A 20687-nucleotide genomic window follows, 5' to 3' on the forward strand; every position below is an offset into this window, starting at 1 on the left:
CTGAATTTTAGCCAGACAAATATCATTTTAAAAATCATTAAAAATAAACAAAATCAAATAAATGCTGGTAATTTAAGCAAGTTTTGATGATTTACTTTCCTTAAATCGACTCAAATATGCTTGAAAAAATCCTGTGAGTGATTTCTTACATTTGCATTCTACTATAATGAAAAAAGGTAAGGCTATTGTATACACAGACATAAACAAAACTCTGCTGCTACATAAATACACATGCTACATATGCATACTTTGAATAGATTGGTTTATGTAAGTGATTGTGGGTTTTCAAGGACCTTAAGGTTTCACTTTCTCATAGTGAAACACCGAAGAATCACTTTCACAAGTCTTCTATTTTGCTGTCTTTCATAGTTTGTGACGAGAAAAGTTAATATGGCAATCCTGGATTCTGATAAGCAAAACCATTTTTACATATATGGATAGGTAATATTATTGCTAGTACATAGCTGAATAAATCGAGGCACTAAACCTTTCCCCACAGACACACAACCTCTATGTGGGTGTATAAACATAAATCACTGGAAAGTGGGACTCTTAGAAGTAAGCACCTTGTAAAACAGGTAGGAAAATTTAGTGGGTTGACAGATGGTGACTTTAGTATAGCAAGATGCCAGTGGGTGAAAAGCATGTGACGCACATGCCTGAAAACCTGACTTTGATCCCCAGAACCTACATTGAAAAGCCAGACATAGGGCTGCAGAGATGGCTCAGCAGTCAAGCGCACTTGTTGCTCTTGCAGAGGATCCAAGTTTGATTCCTAGCACATACTTACCAGGGCTCACAATTGTTCAAAACTCCAGTTCCAAAGGATCCAATGCCTCTGGCCACCTCAGGAACTATACATACCTGAATTTACACACACATGCACACACACACACACACACACACCAAGTAATTAAATTATTTTTTAAGCCTGATGTTAGTGACAGAAGGATTGCCTAGAAGTTCACAGAATACTTAGCCTGAGCTCAGAGCAGGTAGAAACACAGAACAGAGTCCCAAAAGTTGTCCTCTGTTATCCTCCTTACACTATGAATAGCATTTCTCATACTCACAGATATCATATACACATACAAACACACGTACACACACATAATAATGATGATGGTTGTTGATTTTATGGCAAGAGTCAAATGGCAGGCATATTTTTTATTGTAAACACAGAGAATGGAAACTTTCTTGCATCCAGAAAGCACCAGAGACAGTAGAGCAAGGTCACATATGTAACTCCACTCTGACATTAATATATTTCAGTAACCAAGAACAAGACTCTTATCATCAGAGACTGGGAAAATTGCCTACTGAGAAATTAGCATTTGAGGATGTATCTTGAGATACATTTATGTAAAAGGATTCGGAAGTGTCTAAAAAGACAGTTCAGTGGTTAAAAGAATTTGCTCTTACAGAGGATCCAGGTTTGATGACCAGCATCCACATGGTAGCTCATAACCATCCTTAATTCTAGTCCCATGGGATCCAGTGCCCTCTTCTGGCTTCCAAGGGCACCAGGCTCACATGTGGAGCATATGTACACTTGCCGGGAAAGCACTCATACACAGGAGATAAAAATAAATAAACCTTTCTTTAAGGGGTAGGTCTTGAGAGAAGAGAGCATAAGATTGGTTGAGTCTAAAAGCTACACTTGTATTTTCATTTCCTTTGAGACAAAGCATGTTTTTGTTCTATAAAACGTTCATCACCTCATACACGTTCTTTCATAAAAAACCCTAAACCTGATAAACAGCTTCGGTGAAGTAGCTGGATATAAAATTAACTCAAACAAGTCAATGGCCTTTCTCTACACAAAGAATAAACAGGCTGAGAAAGAAATTAGGGAAACAACACCCTTCTCAATAGCCACAAATAATATAAAATATCTCGGCGTGACTCTAACGAAGGAAGTGAAAGATCTGTATGATAAAAACTTCAAGTCCCTGAAGAAAGAAATTAAAGAAGATCTCAGAAGATGGAAAGATCTCCCATGCTCATGGATTGGCAGGACCAACATTGTAAAAATGGCTATCTTGCCAAAAGCAATCTACAGATTCAATGCAATCCCCATTAAAATTCCAACTCAATTCTTCAACGAATTAGAAGGAGCAATTTGCAAATTCATCTGGAATAACAAAAAACCGAGGATAGCAAAAACTCTTCTCAAGGATAAAAGAACCTCTGGTGGAATCACCATGCCTGACCTAAAGCTTTACTACAGAGCAATTGTGATAAAAACTGCATGGTACTGGTATAGAGACAGACAAGTGGACCAATGGAATAGAATTGAAGACCCAGAAATGAACCCACACACCTATGGTCACTTGATCTTCGACAAGGGAGCCAAAACCATCCAGTGGAAGAAAGACAGCATTTTCAACAATTGGTGCTGGCACAACTGGTTGTTATCATGTAGAAGAATGCGAATCGATCCATACTTATCTCCTTGTACTAAGGTCAAATCTAAGTGGATCAAGGAACTTCACATAAAACCAGAGACACTGAAACTTATAGAGGAGAAAGTGGGGAAAAGCCTTGAAGATATGGGCACAGGGGAAAAATTCCTGAACAGAACAGCAATGGCTTATGCTGTAAGATCGAGAATTGACAAATGGGACCTAATGAAACTCCAAAGTTTCTGCAAGGCAAAAGACACTGTCTATAAGACAAAAAGACCACCAACAGACTGGGAAAGGATCTTTACCTATCCTAAATCAGATAGGGGACTAATATCCAACATATATAAAGAACTCAAGAAGGTGGACCTCAGAAAATCAAATAACCCCCTTAAAAAATGGGGCTCAGAACTGAACAAAGAATTCTCACCTGAGGAATACCGAATGGCAGAGAAGCACCTGAAAAAATGTTCAATTTGAAAAATTGAAAACTCTTAGAATGACTTCATTGGAAACAGAAAATGCTCAGTTTGAAAACAATACTGTAAATTTTCACCAGATCTTAAAAAACTTTTTTACTTTCCTTGAGAAAATGAAGAAAAGTGTGTATCAGCATTCATTCAATAGATTTAACACCAACTGATAGAGGAGACTATATCCAAAGGAGATAAAACCACTGGCTACTGTGAGCAACTACACACCTTCAACAACAACAACCACAAAACCAGATAGTCACATGAAAGCCAAATGATCTCTCATGAGAAATAAAACTTAAAATAATTCATTAAAATACTTACTGATGAAGAAGAACTCAGTGAATGAAGGAAATAAAATGTGCATTGTTGGGGTGGGGAATAAATCTACTGAGATAGAGGTTTAATTTCATCATTTACATTTAAAAAGGGCTTACACATATACCCTAATGTGTAGGCATATATCAATAACCAGAGAGGGCCACCATGACACCTTCTGAATTATCAATCAGATCACCAAAAAACAGAAGCATTAAGATATGATAGCAGAGATATCCTCCACGCCACCTGTGAGATAAACATTTCCTCCACAGAATGAGAACTCCTGCAAGACGGTCCTTTCATTAATTTCATATACTTTCCCAACAATTTCTCAAAAAAAAAAAAAAAAAGAGCCTTTGGTAATCAGCTTGTAGCTAACCTAGAAGGCTCTCTTGGCAGAACTTGAAAGATGTCCACAGTTGTAGAATTTTAAATGCTGTGCTTCCTAAAATGAAACTCAGTAGAAACAAGAACACCTTTGCTGGTGGTGGGCAAAATGTCTACCTGACTCCTTGGCAACCTTGTTTTCTCTGCTCTAGGCTTTAGTCAGAAACTGGATACCGAAAAAAAGCTCCCAAAGGTAATTTGTGGGAAGCAAACTTCCCTCCTTCTCCTCACCCCACACAAAGTAAATGAGGAAATCTGAAAGAATGCTCACAGAGTGACAAACCTAACATATTTTCCATTAGCAATGAGAAATGTCTCTACACCGAAAGCTGGGATTTCTCCCTCCGACCACAGGCTAGGAAACTCAAGCCTCCTGTGAGCCTGTGTTTGATGTTGCTGAGCCACAGCACATGCCTTTGTCTCTGTTCTAAAGACACATGGCATTTCCCCTTCCTCTCGGCCTCATTGCTATTAAGTGATTATGGTGTTGCTTCTGTGGGACCATGACAGAATTACAATGTTGCAAAAGCAGCACATCTAAAATTGAGCCAATTGTAAATTGTTTTCATCTTAAATTTATTTTGCCTGTCTTTTAAGATAATATTGAATGTTTCCATTTGTGTTTTATTGTCCTTAAGGAAATATTTAAATGCCTCTGTTGAAGTGTGGTCAAATTACAATTAAGGTATGACTTTAGAACTATTAATTCTTTGAATGCTTATTATTTATTCTACTCTAGTCAATGACCTTAGTTTTCAATGGATTTCTACAGTTAAACTGAGTGATAGTTTTCTATGAACAATTTAGCAAATAGAGATTTTTAAAGCTTTCAAAATCATATCTACATACCAAAGGTTTTCTTATTAAGAGAGTGTAATGATCTTTACTAATAACTATTATAATTATTAGATATGGAAAAATAAACAAGCATATCTACTGAAAAAAATTTCATTCATTTTAAAACAAGTATCCATTGGCTACTAACCCTTTGTGTCTAACCCTTTGGTATGCCACACAAGGTATTAAACATATGTACATATACAATACACATGAGTGAGTATTTTGAATCATATATAGATATATACATATGTAATAGATTACTCATACTCTTGGGGAAGTTTTAAAAAGTGATCATCTAAATTTTTCTGTTTAAAATAAGCTTACACTTGTGCTTAAAGTTTCATAGCATTGCCTTTGGAAGCACATATTTAGCTTCTACTTTCCCCTATCAAATAGAATCAATTTAACTTAAGCAAACTTCCCTTACAGGGAAGGAGAATTCTTCAGTCTAACACAGTAGAACATAAACTTAAGTGGCTAATCTAGCAAACATTTGCATGGAATACATTATCTCCTAGATCTTCAGTAAAGATTTTAAACAACTAATTCAATCTTCACAATATATTCCTCAGGTAAGAAGCATTACTAAGCTTTCTTAGAAACAGGGCTCATAGGAATTGTAAACAATTTACCCTCAGATATATAGCTTTCAAATGGCAAAGCTAGGTTGCGAACCCAAGAGACTTGATTCTAAGTCAATCCCCTCATACACGAGACCAGTCTAGGCTTGTTGAGTGAAATTCAATGGCGGTTAATGATTAAGGTTAGTGTCAAGAGCTATTAAGTGAGCTGGTGTCACCGGATCCTCCTATGGACCCAGGCTGGATCTTTACCCAGTTAAGTTCCTCTGAGACTCTAGTGTCTGACTAATCTCTCACACACTTGACATGAAAGTTTTCTGTCAAGGGTTCACTAGGGATAATGAGATCTGTTCTTTCTAACGTGTATGAGTTTGTTTACAGAAGCCTGCTGCTGCCCAAAAGGGGACCTTTTTCAAGGTCTTAACAGTATAATCAAGCGTGACCTTTTTTTTTTTTTTTTTTTTTTTTTTATAAAATAGTACTCATTCTCAGGAGAATTATCTGTCCTTTCACAAAAGAAACTGAATTGTCTCAAGTAAGACAGAGTCTCTGAGAGAGAATCTAAACTTAAAAATATGTATAACTTGGTCATAAACAACAGCATATAATCAATCTGTAAGACCTTGGCCTCTCTCCACCATGACATGCTAACGTTGTGTCTGAGAAGTTTTCCTATACCTTCTCTCAGCAGGAAAAAGCTGCCCATCATGAGTTGAGCAGGAGGCTAGTTCATCAGAGAGAATCTGGCCAATACCTACATTTCTCTGCTATCCCAGGCTGGAATCTTGTTTGTGGTTCACACGGTGAAGAACCCTGACTCTTCTCTTGTTACTGAGGCTCCCACTTATCTTTGATTTATGACAAATGACTTGGTCATCAATAAATCTTCACAGTTTTGGCAACTATCATATAATTCTGTCAACACTTAAAGGCAGAGCTTGAAATGACCAGGAAGAGCCAGCCTGCAGGTCAAAGAGTCGGCTCCTCAAGAGAAAGAAAAGTAAACAAAGATTTTCTCATCTGTTCTTCACATACACTTTGGAGACAGAAGCTGAATCAATCCCAGGTTTCTGGGTCTCTGGAAACTTGAATCAATCCTAGGTTCCTGGGAAGCGCCCCAGACCCAACCCTTACTCCTGGAAAACAAAAGGTGTATTAAGTCAGGCCATAGAAAGCCACATAACAGGTTCCCCTAGAGATTAAGGCAGTGCCAACAGCAACTACATGAAGGAAATTGCTAAGTATGCTGACTGTGGGTTCAAAGTGAGGCCAGGAAAATGAGATAGGGAAAGAAAGAAGAGTGTCGCTGCAAGAATCATGTTCCTGAGTTTAGACTATCCATGCTATTCAGAAAACTAAAAATATAAACACAAAGGTAGATTACAAAGACCCCTCTCCCAAGAGACAACTGATGCCAGAAAAAGCCTTTGTAACATCTGAAAGGAGGAGACCCCTGAGAGATGCAAGAAGCCACACTACTAGGTGGTTCATGACCCTGGAGGTGGAAGAAAGCAAACCATTAGACAAATAAATAAATCTAGAAATATTCTAAATTAAAAGATAAGAACAATCAATAAAGAGTGAAACTTAAAATGTTTGACCAATGATTATCACCCCAGATATTCAAGTACAAAGCCTAGAGATTAATTAGCTAGTCACCCCGTATAGAAGCAAAAGGAGAAAAATGTGTATACACACATGCACACATGCAATTGAAGACAGTAAAATACAGAAGGGAAGAAACAAGCTTTGTCGCTAGAAGGACCTTGGTTTAAATCTGGCCTTTGCCACTTCCTAGCCATGTAACATGTGCAGGTCTGTTAAATCCTTTGGTAAAAAAACAGAGCAATATTCCTGAATGAAAATATCCTTAACTCATGAGGTAATTTCAAAATCGGCTGGCATAACTGTGGTAGGCATGAATTCTTAATGGTTTCAACAACAACAACAAAAAACACTTTTAAATGAATTTCTAATTATATTTGTTAATGATTTAATTGAATAGTATTCTGAACAAGTTCCGTTGTACCAAAGCCTCTAGGCTCATTGACAAAATTTCTCACATATATAACATCCATGTGGAGTCTTCAAAAGCATTCCAATAAGCCTCTCACATCATCCATCAGTTACTTTGAAAATAAGCAGACCTCTTTAGAGTGACATCTCACCGGTTCCCTGGTCACCTTTGATCTTTATCTGGGATCCATCCACCAGAGTAACTATAGCACTCTAGGGTCTTCTCAAGTAACAGCCTAGCGTGCCGAGAAAACTCTAACTTTTCTATCTTTCCAAATACACTGTTAAGTGTATTCCTTCATTGTTTTGGTGCAGTTAGCAGGAGGGGGAAGTATATAAAAATGCGTGTGCACATACACATGGTACACATGAGCCATTTAATGTAACAAAGATGTAATTCTACTCTGCCCTCAAAACTTCATTGCTTAGTTAGCATGTTGACTGAGCAAATAATTTTAATAACTCTGATTTTTATTTCTTCTATCCAACTAAAAATCATTATAACATCTACTTTACAAGATTTTTCTCAGGATTGCGTGGATAACATGTTAGAGAGCACTTGGCATACTGTTCATAATACTTACTCAATAAAACCATGCCTACTGTGCAATGTAGCATTTAATATGTCACAGTTTCAAGGACTTAATCAAAAATTAAAGTTGAGGGCTGAAGAGATAGTTCACAAGTTAAGAGTAATTTCTGCTCTTGCAAAGACTCTGAGTACAAGATTGCAGCATCCACATGGTGGCTCACAGATGTGTGAAACTCCAGCTTCAGAGGATCCAAGCCCTCTAGTGGACCCCATGGGCATACCACTCAGATGTGCTTAGACACGTGCTTAGGAACACAGCATATATAGTAAGTGTAGTTTTGCTACTGTTATGAATCCCAAATGTCTGATATACAGGATGTCTAATATTTGATCCATGTGAAAGGGTCATTTGATTCTCCCATAGGAGTCCTGGAGAGATAGCTCAGAACGAAAAAGATAAACAAATAAATAAAAATAGGTAAACTAAAAGATAAATAAACATTCACATTTACTTTCTTCATGCAAATCTTTATATCACTTACTATTATGATCCACATCTGGTAAAAACCAAGAACCTAAGAGGTTAAACAACTCGCCTATAGTCCTACAATTAAAAGCAGAACTACAAGTTCCACTCCAGTGTTTCTACAACTAAACACTATACTTTATATTAAAATTGCCCTGAAATTTTTAGAAAAGAAAAAAGCAGTTTTAATTTTTTTGTCTTTGGACCTAGAGAAATGGCTTACCAGCTGAAAGCACTGACTGCTCATCCAGGGTTCAATCCTCAGTACCACATGGTAGTTCACAACCATCGTGATTTGAATTCTGGGGGCTATGACTCCATTTTCAGGCCTCCACAGGTTTTTCATGCACACAGTACACAAACAGACATGCAGGCTAAATGAAATTTTTTTTGAAAAAAAAAATCCTGCGATTGGCAATGAAATATTTATCAGCTTAAGTCAATTGCTGAGCAGAAAGTACATGGTTTCAGAGAGTTGTAAACACTCTAAGTAACTGCTCAAGAAGAAGTGGATAAGCCATATTCAGAAAATAGCAGGTATGCTCACCTATGCTCATGGGGGTTGCCACTGAAAGTGCCATTGCCAAAGTCCAAGAGGGACTGAGGTCAGCAGAGTAAGCCTGGAAAGGTTAGCAATAATAAATGCCTCAGAAAGAGCCCATAGAGAACAATCCTGTGGGAGACTCTCACGGAGAGAAGAATGCAGTCAGGAAAGACGAGGCTGGCAATAGGGAAGGCATGCCCTGACCTCATACCATCCGTCTCTTAGGGATCTCTGTCCAGTTTCCACATGACAGTGAGAATTCATGAAAACCTTTGTCATCACCCATATGAACCATTCATCTGGGCTTGCCATCAGAGAGGAAGATTGACAAACTTGTTCACATTTTAAACTATTAATATATTATGTACCCAAAACCTGCTTTTATTACTTACAGCATATCTTATTAAATTTTCCACCACATGTCTTGTCATTTAAAACAAGTTATATATTCTACAAATTGGACTAGATATGAGAGTAGAGTCCTCAGGAACATTGATGATGTACTAACTGCCCACAGGACTTGCTCCATGTGCTTCAGAACAACTTCAAAGCACATTCCCAAGTGTTATGTGAGAAACATGTTTTAATCATGGTTCGGAACAACATGAGAGTATAACATGCTAGAAAAACTAATTGAGAGCAGTGTTCACCTGTGTAGCATCCAGAGAAAAACATATGGTATTTTCCACTATCCATCTATACCTTACTTTTCTGAGGCAAGGTCCCGCCCTAAGGCTTGAGTTGCGTGTGTTTTGGCTAGGTGGAAGCTAACTAGCACCAGAAATCCTCCTTCTTCACTGCACCCTTCCTGATGAGATTATAAATTTGCAAGGCATCACCCCAAATTTTTATGTGGGTGCTAGGATGGGAGATCCAGTCTCCATTTCTGTACACAAAATACTCTTAACTTTAGCCCCTAGATACGTTACTTAGCTGACCAATATACTAAGAGTAATTTGCATGACAAAGATTGAAAGATAAGATTATGACAAGCCAGGGAAGAAGCCATCAACTCCAGCAGGCTTTACATGGAACCCTGCCTACGAACCCTGCCAGAAATTCACACTGGAAAAAAGATAACATCTTAAAGAAATGGTGCTGATCAAACTAGACAGCTACATCTATAAGAATCCAAATGGATTCCTACTTATCACCCTGCCCCAAACTCAACTCCAAATGGATCAAACACCTGAACATAAAAGCAGATCCATTGAATCTAATAGAGGAGAACATGGGGGAATGACCTTGAACTTCGATGGCACTGGAAAAGACTTTCTGAACAAAACAGTTAACACAGGCACTAAGGTCAACAATTAATAAATGGGACCTCATGAAACTTAGTCTTCTGCACAGAGAAGGGGACCATCATTGGGATAAAGCATCAGCTTACAGAAAGGGAAATGATTTTCTTACCAGCTACACAAAGAGGGCTAATATCAAAATCATATAAAGAACGCAGAAACACTGGATATCAAGAAAAAAGAGAACTCAATTTAAAAGGAGGTACAGTTATAAACAGAAAGTTCTCAAAAGAAGAAACACAAACAGCTGAGAAACAGTTTTAAGAAACGTTCAGCATCCTTATCCATCAGAGAAATGCAAATCAAAACTACATTGAGAGTCCCTTTTCCAGCCTTCAAAATGCCTAAGATTAATAAAGCAAATGACAGCTTGTGCTGTTGAGACCATGGTGCAAGGAAAACACTCATGCATTGCTGGTGGAAGTGCAAACTTGCATAGTCACTCCAGAAACCAGTGTCGCCGGTTGGAAGTGACAGTGCCCCTGGTCCAGGAGTGTAAGGTGGTTTGGCCACAAAATAATTTCCACACCATGGATTTGCAATTTAAAAGGAAGTTTGTGTAGTGAAGGGAGGGAGCACAGAATGTTGTGTGAGTAAAGGCTGAGAGAACCAGAGAGATGCAGATGACCTGGCTTTTGAATCTGGAGAGATGAATGCAGGAGGTGGGAACCGGTGAGATGGAGGAATAAGATCTTCAGAGATAAATGACGCCTTTTGGGAGACAGAATAGCACCTAAATTGGCAAAACTAGAAGCCTTCTGGAAGCCAAGCCTAGGACTTGACTACCCCTGATACGATTAACTCATTGGCCACACAAAGAGTTGACCGGTGGGCCATCCAGCAAAGAGGCCAGCCTGTGCCTCATAACTTTGCCAGGCACGTGTAAACTGTTTCCCAAGAGTACAACTTCCCTTCCTCTCTCAAAATGATGGCAAAGGTGTGGGTATGGGAGGAAATATTTAGTGCCTCATGAACTTTGAGGAATTGGGCAGCTTTATATTTTTTGTATACACACACATACACACATCTATGCAAACACAAACCCCAAACCCTTCAAATTTAGAAAAAAATTATCCCTAAAGGACCATCACCTTAGTTCTTACAGATAGTGGTAATGAAAAATAGAAAAAAGAGAAAGCCAAAACAAACATACAGTTATTAACAGTGAACTATAAGATAAAATTTTGTAGCTTCCTACCAGCTAATTATAAACGGATAAATCATCTGCCTTTTCCACATGGGAAATTGCAGGTCAGAAAAATTAAATATCTTGCCGGAAATTGCCAAGGTAATAGGAACAATAAAGACAGCCAGATACTGAACACTTTACTACATGCCAAGTAATTTTAAATAATTTCACCCATAATTACCTTCAATAATAACTACATTTGTCCTTCAGTATCCACTGGGATGAATCCAGTACCCTCCATGGACTCAAAACGCCGCAGTTCGTTATATAAATGGGAGAGTATTTGCATATCACCTCTGCACATTCTCTTCTGTGCTAAATCATCTCTAGATTGCTGATAGTCAGTGCAATGCAAATGGTTCGTAGATATTTGTGCTGTATTGTTTAGGGAATAATGACAAAAAAGTCTGTGCATGTTTAGTATAGATGTAACCTATTCTTCATATATGTTTTGATGCACATTTGCGTGAATAGATGAGGAGACCAGAGATACAGAGAGTCTACAGTACCTATTGTTACCAGCAATATTTCCTATTCGCCTTCACTTATGTCATTCCTAGAAGGTATTGTTATTATTGTTCTCAATATAAAAGATGGACAATAGCATCTGACATACCTGAGGTCACATTAGGAAATGATGGCATTAGGGTACAAGTTGAGGCTATTTCTCCCAGAGTCAGTATCCTGGTCTCATGGTCTCTATCCCTGGCTTCACCCCATTGTCTGGAATCATACCCAATCCTTGGAAGTTTATCAGCCTGGGAACACTAGAGATGTCTTTTCTATTTAACAAAAATAAAGAATTCTTTCTTCTTGTATCTGCTTAGATTCTTGTAGCTCAATAAATGTACTATTCAATAAACTGTATCAGAGTTTAGCTAGCTAAGCACTTACATGGCCTTTAACTATGGTTTTTTTTTTTTTTTTTGGTTTTTTTTTGAATCAGATACCAAAAAACATCAAGTTTGCATGGAACATCTAAAGCATCAAGCTTCCAGTGGGTTTATTGAGATTTATTTTATTTTCACTTATGCTCATGTGGGTATGTTAGTATGCACATGTACACTTAGATGTCCGTTGAGGCCAGAAAGGGGAGTCTAATGACTTGGAGCTGAAATTATGAGCATCTGTGTGTTTCCTGATATGAATCCTTGGAATCAAACTCACTGCCAAGTAGCAATCTAATGACTGAGCCATCTCTCCAGCCCGTGTCATTGATATTACCATTTTAACTTAGGAATGGCCTATTCTGAAATAATCTACCAAGATTTTTAGCTTCCAGGGAAATTTTAATTTTTAATATTCTAATTGGTAATAGATGTACATGTGCATATATTCATATATATGTGTGTGACTAGTAACTTAATTTTTCTTCAGATTTTGAACTTAAAAGGGTAAAAGACTTGGCCATTTTTTCCTCATTATGACATAGTTTTTAATCATCATACAGACTTGCCCTTGAAAAGCAAGCACATCAGTAGAGATGCACAATGGTTCTAGGATTACTGATTGGAAAAGCAGCAAAGTTAATACTCTTCCTCTGAGAAGCTACTGAGGTTTACTGCTGGCCTGCCCTTGGATGTTGTTCTTTTAAACTCTTATAAATTGTCCTTGAGCTTCCATTTGAGTCCATTTTAAAATTACTTTATTAGTGAGACTAGAGACTGAAGAGGTGAATCCAGTTTCTCCTGTATTATTTGGAAACTATGAAATTCTACTAACATGAAAACAAGTGTAAGCGTTTGGAGTCCGGCCAGGCATGCAAACACACAGGAACACATGTTAGCATTCAAGTGAGATATTAAGTATTGTATAAAAGATAATCAGATTATTACAGACTAGGGTAGAGACCATTAAGCATGGGCAAAGGGACCATTGCAGAAGAAAGACCAGACAATGCCCAGAAAAATCGTTGTGGAGAGCAAATCATCAAGTGTAAAGTGGGCAGTGGCCAATACCACTCTGTTCTTATTCAAGTAGCCTACATGCTATCTCCATTGTAAAGTCTTCAGGACAGTTTCTTTGAAGGATATTTTTCCACTCAGGTTACTGATGCCTATTCTTTTGATCACTAATCATGCAACAGAAGACAGACAGAGAGAGAGAGAGAGAGAGAGAGAGAGAGAGAGAGAGAGAGAGAAAACATTATCTGTAAAAAATAATCACCAAAGCCCTCTAGCTCTGTCTTTCTCGTTGCTGATTTATACCTAATATTTTACATGATGCTTTAACTACTAGGGACTGCAGTTGTGGCATTTCTCCCCTTTCATTTGGTATTATAAATTCTAAGCAGAGAAGTCATGCTTAGAATTTTCACTTGCAATTAATAATATGTTTATATAAGTTCATGGGTATTGAGGCTTATTCAAGGATAAGACTGAGCAAGACTCTATTCTCCAAATCTATCAGGAGGGAAGTCAATGGGCATGTCCAGGGTCAAAAACTCTGCCAACCACAGCAATCTTCCATTCATCAGTCTATCAACACCATAGGACCTGTCCCTTTTGCAAAATGAGAGAGAGTTTTAATGGTAGTTTGAATAAAAATGGCCCCAAAGGCTCATTTATTTGAATTGGTGGTCTTCAATTGATGAAACTGTTTGGGAAGGATTAAAAGGATTGGCCTTGTAGGTGGGCTTTGAGGTTTCAATACAATTCCCAGTTAGTTCTTTCTTCCTTGTGGTAGTGGATCAAAAAGTGAACTTTCAGATTGTTATTAGACGCGTTCTCACGACCGGCCAGGAAAGACGCAACAAACCAGAATCTTCTGCGGCAAAGCTTTATTGCTTACATCTTCAGGAGCCAGAGTGCAAGAAGCAAGAGAGAGAGAAAACGAAACCCCGTCCCTATTAAGGAGAATTATATTTCGCCTAGGACGTGTCACTCCCTGATTGGCTGCAGCCCATCGGCCGAGTTGACGTCACGGGGAAGGCAGAACACATGGAGTAGAGAACCACCCTCGGCATATGCGCAGATTATTTGTTTACCACTTAGAACACAGCTGTCAGCGCCATCTTGTAACGGCGAATGTGGGCGCGGCTCCCAACATCTCCCCCTTTCCTTTTAATAAGAGCAAATAGGCCACCCATATTAACGAGAGTGGAGATAGAGGTCAAATCCCCAGTGTGTAGGTAAAGGAGCCATGTACAGGATTAGCTCTTAGGCTCACAGGCTTTTACCCAGAGCAACCCTGACCTGCTCCCGTGTCGTTTTGCCTGGGGGAAGGGAACTAGGACACTGAACCTTCATGAAAGATGACATGTCTCCCTAGAATAGGCTCATATATGCCGCAGAGCCTTTCCATTGCAGTGCTTAGCCGTGCAACTCTCTCGGGCTGCTGAAGCACACTCACTCTATCCCGTGCAATGAGTCTAGCCTCGTGAGATGTAAGAGCTGAGTGGCCAGCGACCTATTGCCTAAGCATAGATAACCATATATCAGGGGGAGCTCCATGTTCTAGTCCTGCAAGCGCCTGGGCAATAACCACCTTGTCTCTCCTAGTTTGGGCCTTAAGCTTACAGACCAATCAAAGAAGCAACACTAATCCACAGCAAAGTGTATCTCCAAATAATATTAATCCCACCCATTTTTTAAAGAAAGAAAATGCTGAGGAGATCCAATTGGGTAATCCTTTGGTCAGCGACAGGTCCAAGCGCGTGGAGTTGACCTGAAGTCTCAATTCCCGAAGGATCTGTTCAAATTCAGCCATCCAATTCTGTAACATATACTGAAAAAGACTTTTTGACAAATTAGCTGCCCTAGTAAATTTAACATACTGAATGGAAATAACACACAATCCCGGAAACTTTTGTTCACATCCCTGCTGAGTTATTTGTCATAATACATCTAGTTGTATCTGGACAAGATCTATGAGTTGATTAACCAGCATGAGACCTCTCTGTATCTTGACATTAGCTGAGGCCTGTTTATCTATGACTGTAGTCACCGAGGCTGCAATTCCCCTCTTCTGTTTTATAAGATAGGTTTTGAGGGTGCGATGCGCACGCTCAACAATACCCTGTCCTTGAGGGTTGTATGGAAGTCCAGTCAGGTGGGTCACGTCCATCTGACGGCAGAACTGTTGGAATTTTTGAGACGTATAAGCTGGTCCATTATCAGTCTTAAGGAGTCTGGGTTTCCCCCAAGCACTCCATGCCTCAAGACAATGTTGAATCACATGTGAGGCTTTTTCTCCGGTTAACGGAGAAGCAAACATGATGCCAGAACATGTGTCAATGGACACATGGAGATATTGAAGTTTTCCAAAGGAAGAAACATGTGTAACATCCATTTGCCAGACCTGTAGAGGTCGAATACCGCGTGGGTTAATTCCCACATGAGGAACTGGCAAGAACTCACAGCAGCTTTGACATTGAGTAACAATGTCACGGGCTTCTTTTCTTGTCAAGGAGAAACGACTGCGTAATGTTTCAGCCGTCACATGAAAATTGTTATGAAAATTTCTTGCAGCCTCTACCGGGGATGATAGGGCAGCAGCCACCACTTTAGTGGCCTTATCTGCCAAATCATTTCCCAGAGCCATGGGGCCAGGTAGGCCTGAATGGGCTCTAACATGAGTAATATAAACAGGAAATCTTCTAGATAACAAAACTAATTGTATCTGCTGAAAAATATTGGCAACTCTACTGGAAGGCTTAATCACTCCAGCCACTTCTAAAAGATTTACTGCATTAACCACATAACAGGAATCTGACACAATATTAAGGGGTTCTAAAAAGGTTTTTAAAACTTCTAAAACCACTAAACATTCTACCACTTGAGGTGAAATTTCATTATACTGTTTGGATACCACTTTACCATTAGCCACATAGGCACTTATGCCAGTTTTTGATCCATCAGTATATACCACAATCCCATTTTTAAGTGGGTTTCTTCTAAACATGTAAATATTGATTTCTCTCAAAGGAGGAAATATGCGTGACATCCATTTGTCAGACCTGTAATGGCCTGACGCCACGAGGGTTTACCCCTACGTGAGTAGATAAAATTTGACAACAATCTAAAGGCATTATTAAGTAATCAGAATCATTTTCAGTAGAACCAATCTCTCTGGCAGCTCTAGGAATACCAGAGGAAGAAAAAACAGCCATGTAGGCTTGGCAAAATTATTAGTTGAGCTATTCTGTCTCTTTGTGATATAGAAAAGACAACTTGAGGACAAGAACAGAGAACCTGAAGTTCCCCTTTATAATCTTGATCTACAACTCTAGGGTGGACAATAAGACCTTGTAGGCTGCAAGAGCCTGCCTCTGTCATTATTGTCCAGTGGCTTCACCTGCTCGGGAGAGCGCCTTCCAGGCCCTAATAGCCTTTTCATCTGATTCAGAACTACTAAGAACTGGCTTCTCTAATTGATCTTTTTTCTTTTCTTTTTCCTTCTCCTTCCTTCTAATCTCTCCCCAGGTATTCTTACCTGACCTAAACTTTTCCTCGGGTTCAAGACCCTTGGAAAGGCCTGTATACTTATTTTGTGAACCATATTTTTTCTTTGCTCCTATTCTCTCTCCCCGCTTTACTTCTGATAGATTGTCCTGAACTTCATCCAGAATCCGCCCTGCCTTAACCACTTGATAACATGTGAAAAGGAACAAAAGGGCTTCTAACACTAGAGAAAATTCAAGGCCAAACATACCTTATAAAGCTATTTTCCACTTTACTTCTGATAGACTGTCTTGAATTTCCTTAGAAAGTTCAAGGCCAGGCTTACCTCGTAAAGCTATACTTACTGGTACTCTCGTTCCCCAGCTGAAAAGTTCTGAATTCATACAGTTGAATCCTTAACAGTCTGCTTTACGGGAACCTTTATTACCGCGACCCGCAGTTCTGGTTCTGGAATGAGGGATCTTCCTTGTGCCGGTCCCGAGTTTTTTCTCGTCCCGGAATTCGGCACCAATTGTTATTAGACGCGTTCTCACGACCGGCCAGGAAAGACGCAACAAACCAGAATCTTCTGCGGCAAAGCTTTATTGCTTACATCTTCAGGAGCCAGAGTGCAAGAAGCAAGAGAGAGAGAAAACGAAACCCCGTCCCTATTAAGGAGAATTATATTTCGCCTAGGACGTGTCACTCCCTGATTGGCTGCAGCCCATCGGCCGAGTTGACGTCACGGGGAAGGCAGAGCACATGGAGTAGAGAACCACCCTCGGCATATGCGCAGATTATTTGTTTACCACTTAGAACACAGCTGTCAGCGCCATCTTGTAACGGCGAATGTGGGCGCGGCTCCCAACATCAGATGTCCCTTTACTCTGTCATCATGAACTCTAACCCTCAGAAACTATAAGCCAAATTAAGTGTTTTCTTTTATAAAGTGCATTGATCAAGTGTTTTATTACCACAATAGAAAAGGAACTAATACAGTTTCCTTTGAGATACACAGTGTCACTGCATTTTTCCAGGCCCAGGCTTGCATAAAAGATTTTCTTTCTCCAATCTCTCTGCATCAGCAGTGAAGGCTGGGAAGAAGGATCTCCAGGCCTACAGATAATTTCAGTTTTTAGATGTATAGGCTGATGATTGTGAGGAAAGGGTCTGTCCTCAGTAACCATCAAGCCTGCATGTGTCTGATCGGGCACTTGCCAAGCTTAAGGCAATGAATTAACCTACTGAGCTCGAATAGTGGGCCATGCATAGTGGGTAGTTTTATGGTTGATGAATTATCTAATATTCTTAACCAGATGGTCTTACTCTATTTAAAGAAATAGAGGTAAGAAAAAAAGAGAAATAGAGGGTAGATGAAATTTAGAAATATAACTATGGCCACTGACTTAGTGAATGTAGTTGACCCCATCTATTAATCACAGAAGTAAAGGCTTTCTGCTCATATCCCATGACCCTTCAGGAAACATGAGCAGATTTTGGATGTTTGTGAAACCCCTGAATCACTGCAAAGTCTCCAAGAAATCTTTAGGAGTTTGTGGGATTTCTTTCCTTTTTTAACACTACAGTGCCTGAATCTTTGTTAAGGAGACCACATTTATGATAAGGTCAACAGCAATGACAGTACAATCTGGAGATGCTGCTCCACATCATCTCCCATCACAGCCTGAAATTTTCTCCAAGATCTTCACTCAAGCAAACCTGTTACACCCCAGCCTGCATTCCAGAAATGAATTTCAAGGTGACTCTAAATGAAGCACAGTTGAAGTTTATTAAGAAGAGCCTTTAACATGAATTTAAGCACAGACATTAATAGAAGGAGAGAACTTAGAGACAGGATTGGGCACACCCAATTGTGAAAACAATCTTTTCAAGAGAATCTCATTTAAATACCTTAGAAACAGCACTAAACATATTTTTGTGACTTTTGAAGTTAAATTATCACAAGATTCTTTACCCTCACCTATTTTTCTCCTTTAAATAAGTGATAACATAGGGTGGCTCCTGGGTTGCAATGGTTTTCTTATACACAGTAGGACTGTCTGTTCAGAGGTGGTACCCCACAAATGGCTGGACTCTCCTAGGTCAATCATCAATCAAGAAAATGTTCCACTGGTTACCAATTCCAATCTAATGCTTGTTATCATTTCTTCTAGGCTCTTCCCAACAGTTATCTGGCAACAGTCAGGTAAGCCTGGCTCAAAATAAAAGGAGATATTTGGCCCCTCCTTCTCTCTGTCTCTACTCCCCTCTCAAATCCCCTTCCCATGCCTTAAGTAAACTCTATTCTATACTATACCCGTTGTATGGCATGAGCCCACCAAGGCACCCCTCCCACATCACCAAAACCATGCTCTACAAAACATTTTATAAAACACAACAATGACATTTTCTCAAATGATGTTTCCTCTTTCTAGATGATCCTGGCTTGGGTCAAGTTGACAAGATATAGCTAGGTAGATAGGTAGGTAGGTAGACAGACAGAGAGATGATAGAGGGGAGAGAGAGAGAGAGAGAAAGAGACAGAGAGAGAGAGACAGAGACAGAGACAGAGAGACAGAGAAAGAGACAGAGAGACAGAAAGAAACAGAGACAGAGAGACAGAGACAGACAGACAGAGAGACAAAGGAATATAGTCTATCAGATATATCAATAGCAATTTCTTCAAATGCTCTATGATATATTTATGTACCTATGATATATCCATAACAAAATCAGTAAAACTAAGACACACACTCAACATCACTTTCTCAGAAAAGCAATGAATGTACTGAGTCAGGTTTTTAATGGCTTTTTATATATAAATTATTACTTAACTCTTCCTGATTTTATCCCCAGGGCTGATACTATTCTACATGATGTATATTATAAATGTTTGTTGAGTATTTGGTAGTATGACTAAATAAATGCAGGGGAATTGGAGGACTCTCATATATAATTATTCTTTCAATGGACAGCAGCAGCTTCCTGCACAATTCCTTGAAGGAGCTTGCAAGGAACCTGAAGGAGTAAATAATGCAAAAGAGATGCTAAATGCTTTGAACTCTGCAGAATTCATTCAGTGACTCTTGGTGACCTGTTCCTTTTCTGCTGGCCAATCTTTTACACAGCTCACTATTTCCTAAAGCCTGTGGCATTTCATAACCACCCACAACATAGACATTCCTCCAGTCAAATGTTTTCAACTCAACTTGTATAGTTTGTGTTTGTATGTACAAACATATGTCTGTGTGCACATGCGTGTGCGAGAAAGAGAGAGAGAGAGAGAGAGAGAGAGAGAGAGAGAGAGAGAGAGAGATATTTAGGAACTCTGTCCTGCACTAATTCTGAAAAGAAGCCTTTTTCGTTGTTACAGTCTAGGAACAAGTGAGAATGATGTTATTCACTAATGACCTCATCCATAATGGAATTGTGAAGTGGGTTATGACAATTAGAATTAGACCAGAACAACTTCTAATTCCATCTGGCAAATATCAAGACTTTGTTTAAAAAACAAACAAACAAACAAACAAACAAACAAACCTCAGGCTCTGAATGTAATGGGTCAGGAGAAGATATTAAACCAGTAGGAACATAAACATAAATGGTTATTATAGACTATAAGCAAATGAAATTTCAGTCTTTTGTAACCTGGTAATCAAAGTTTCCATATATAAATATCCTAGCACATATTTCCCATGGTATTTCTATTTTATGTTTTAAGATACATTATTTTGGTAATTTAAACATGTTGAATACTTAAAATCTAAGTAAGACACATATATTACAAGTTTAAAAATAATTGCTAAGGAGAAAATTCTTCTGAGAATGGCATAGGCTATGACCAAATAAGCCAGGACAATAATAAAAAGTGGAATTCTTATATTTTCAGATTATCATTTTTGATATGGATTTAGTAAAACTATTCTGTAAGGCTGGAAAGATGGCTCAGTGGGTAAGAGCACTGACTGCTCTTCCAGAGGTCCTGAGTTCAATTCCCAGCAACCACATGGTGACTCACAAGCATTTGTAATGGGCAACCCATCTGTTGTGTCTGAAGACAGTGATGGTATACTCACATATATGAAATAAGTAAATAAATCTAAAAAATAAATAAATAAAACTATTCTGTATAATTTTCTCACCCAAAACCACTGGCCCTATGCTACTAGGGAAACTGGGGTCTCCTCACTT

Source organism: Mus musculus, chromosome 6 (assembly GCF_000001635.26).
Source record: "Mus musculus strain C57BL/6J chromosome 6, GRCm38.p6 C57BL/6J".
Taxonomy (NCBI): Eukaryota; Metazoa; Chordata; class Mammalia; order Rodentia; family Muridae; genus Mus; species Mus musculus.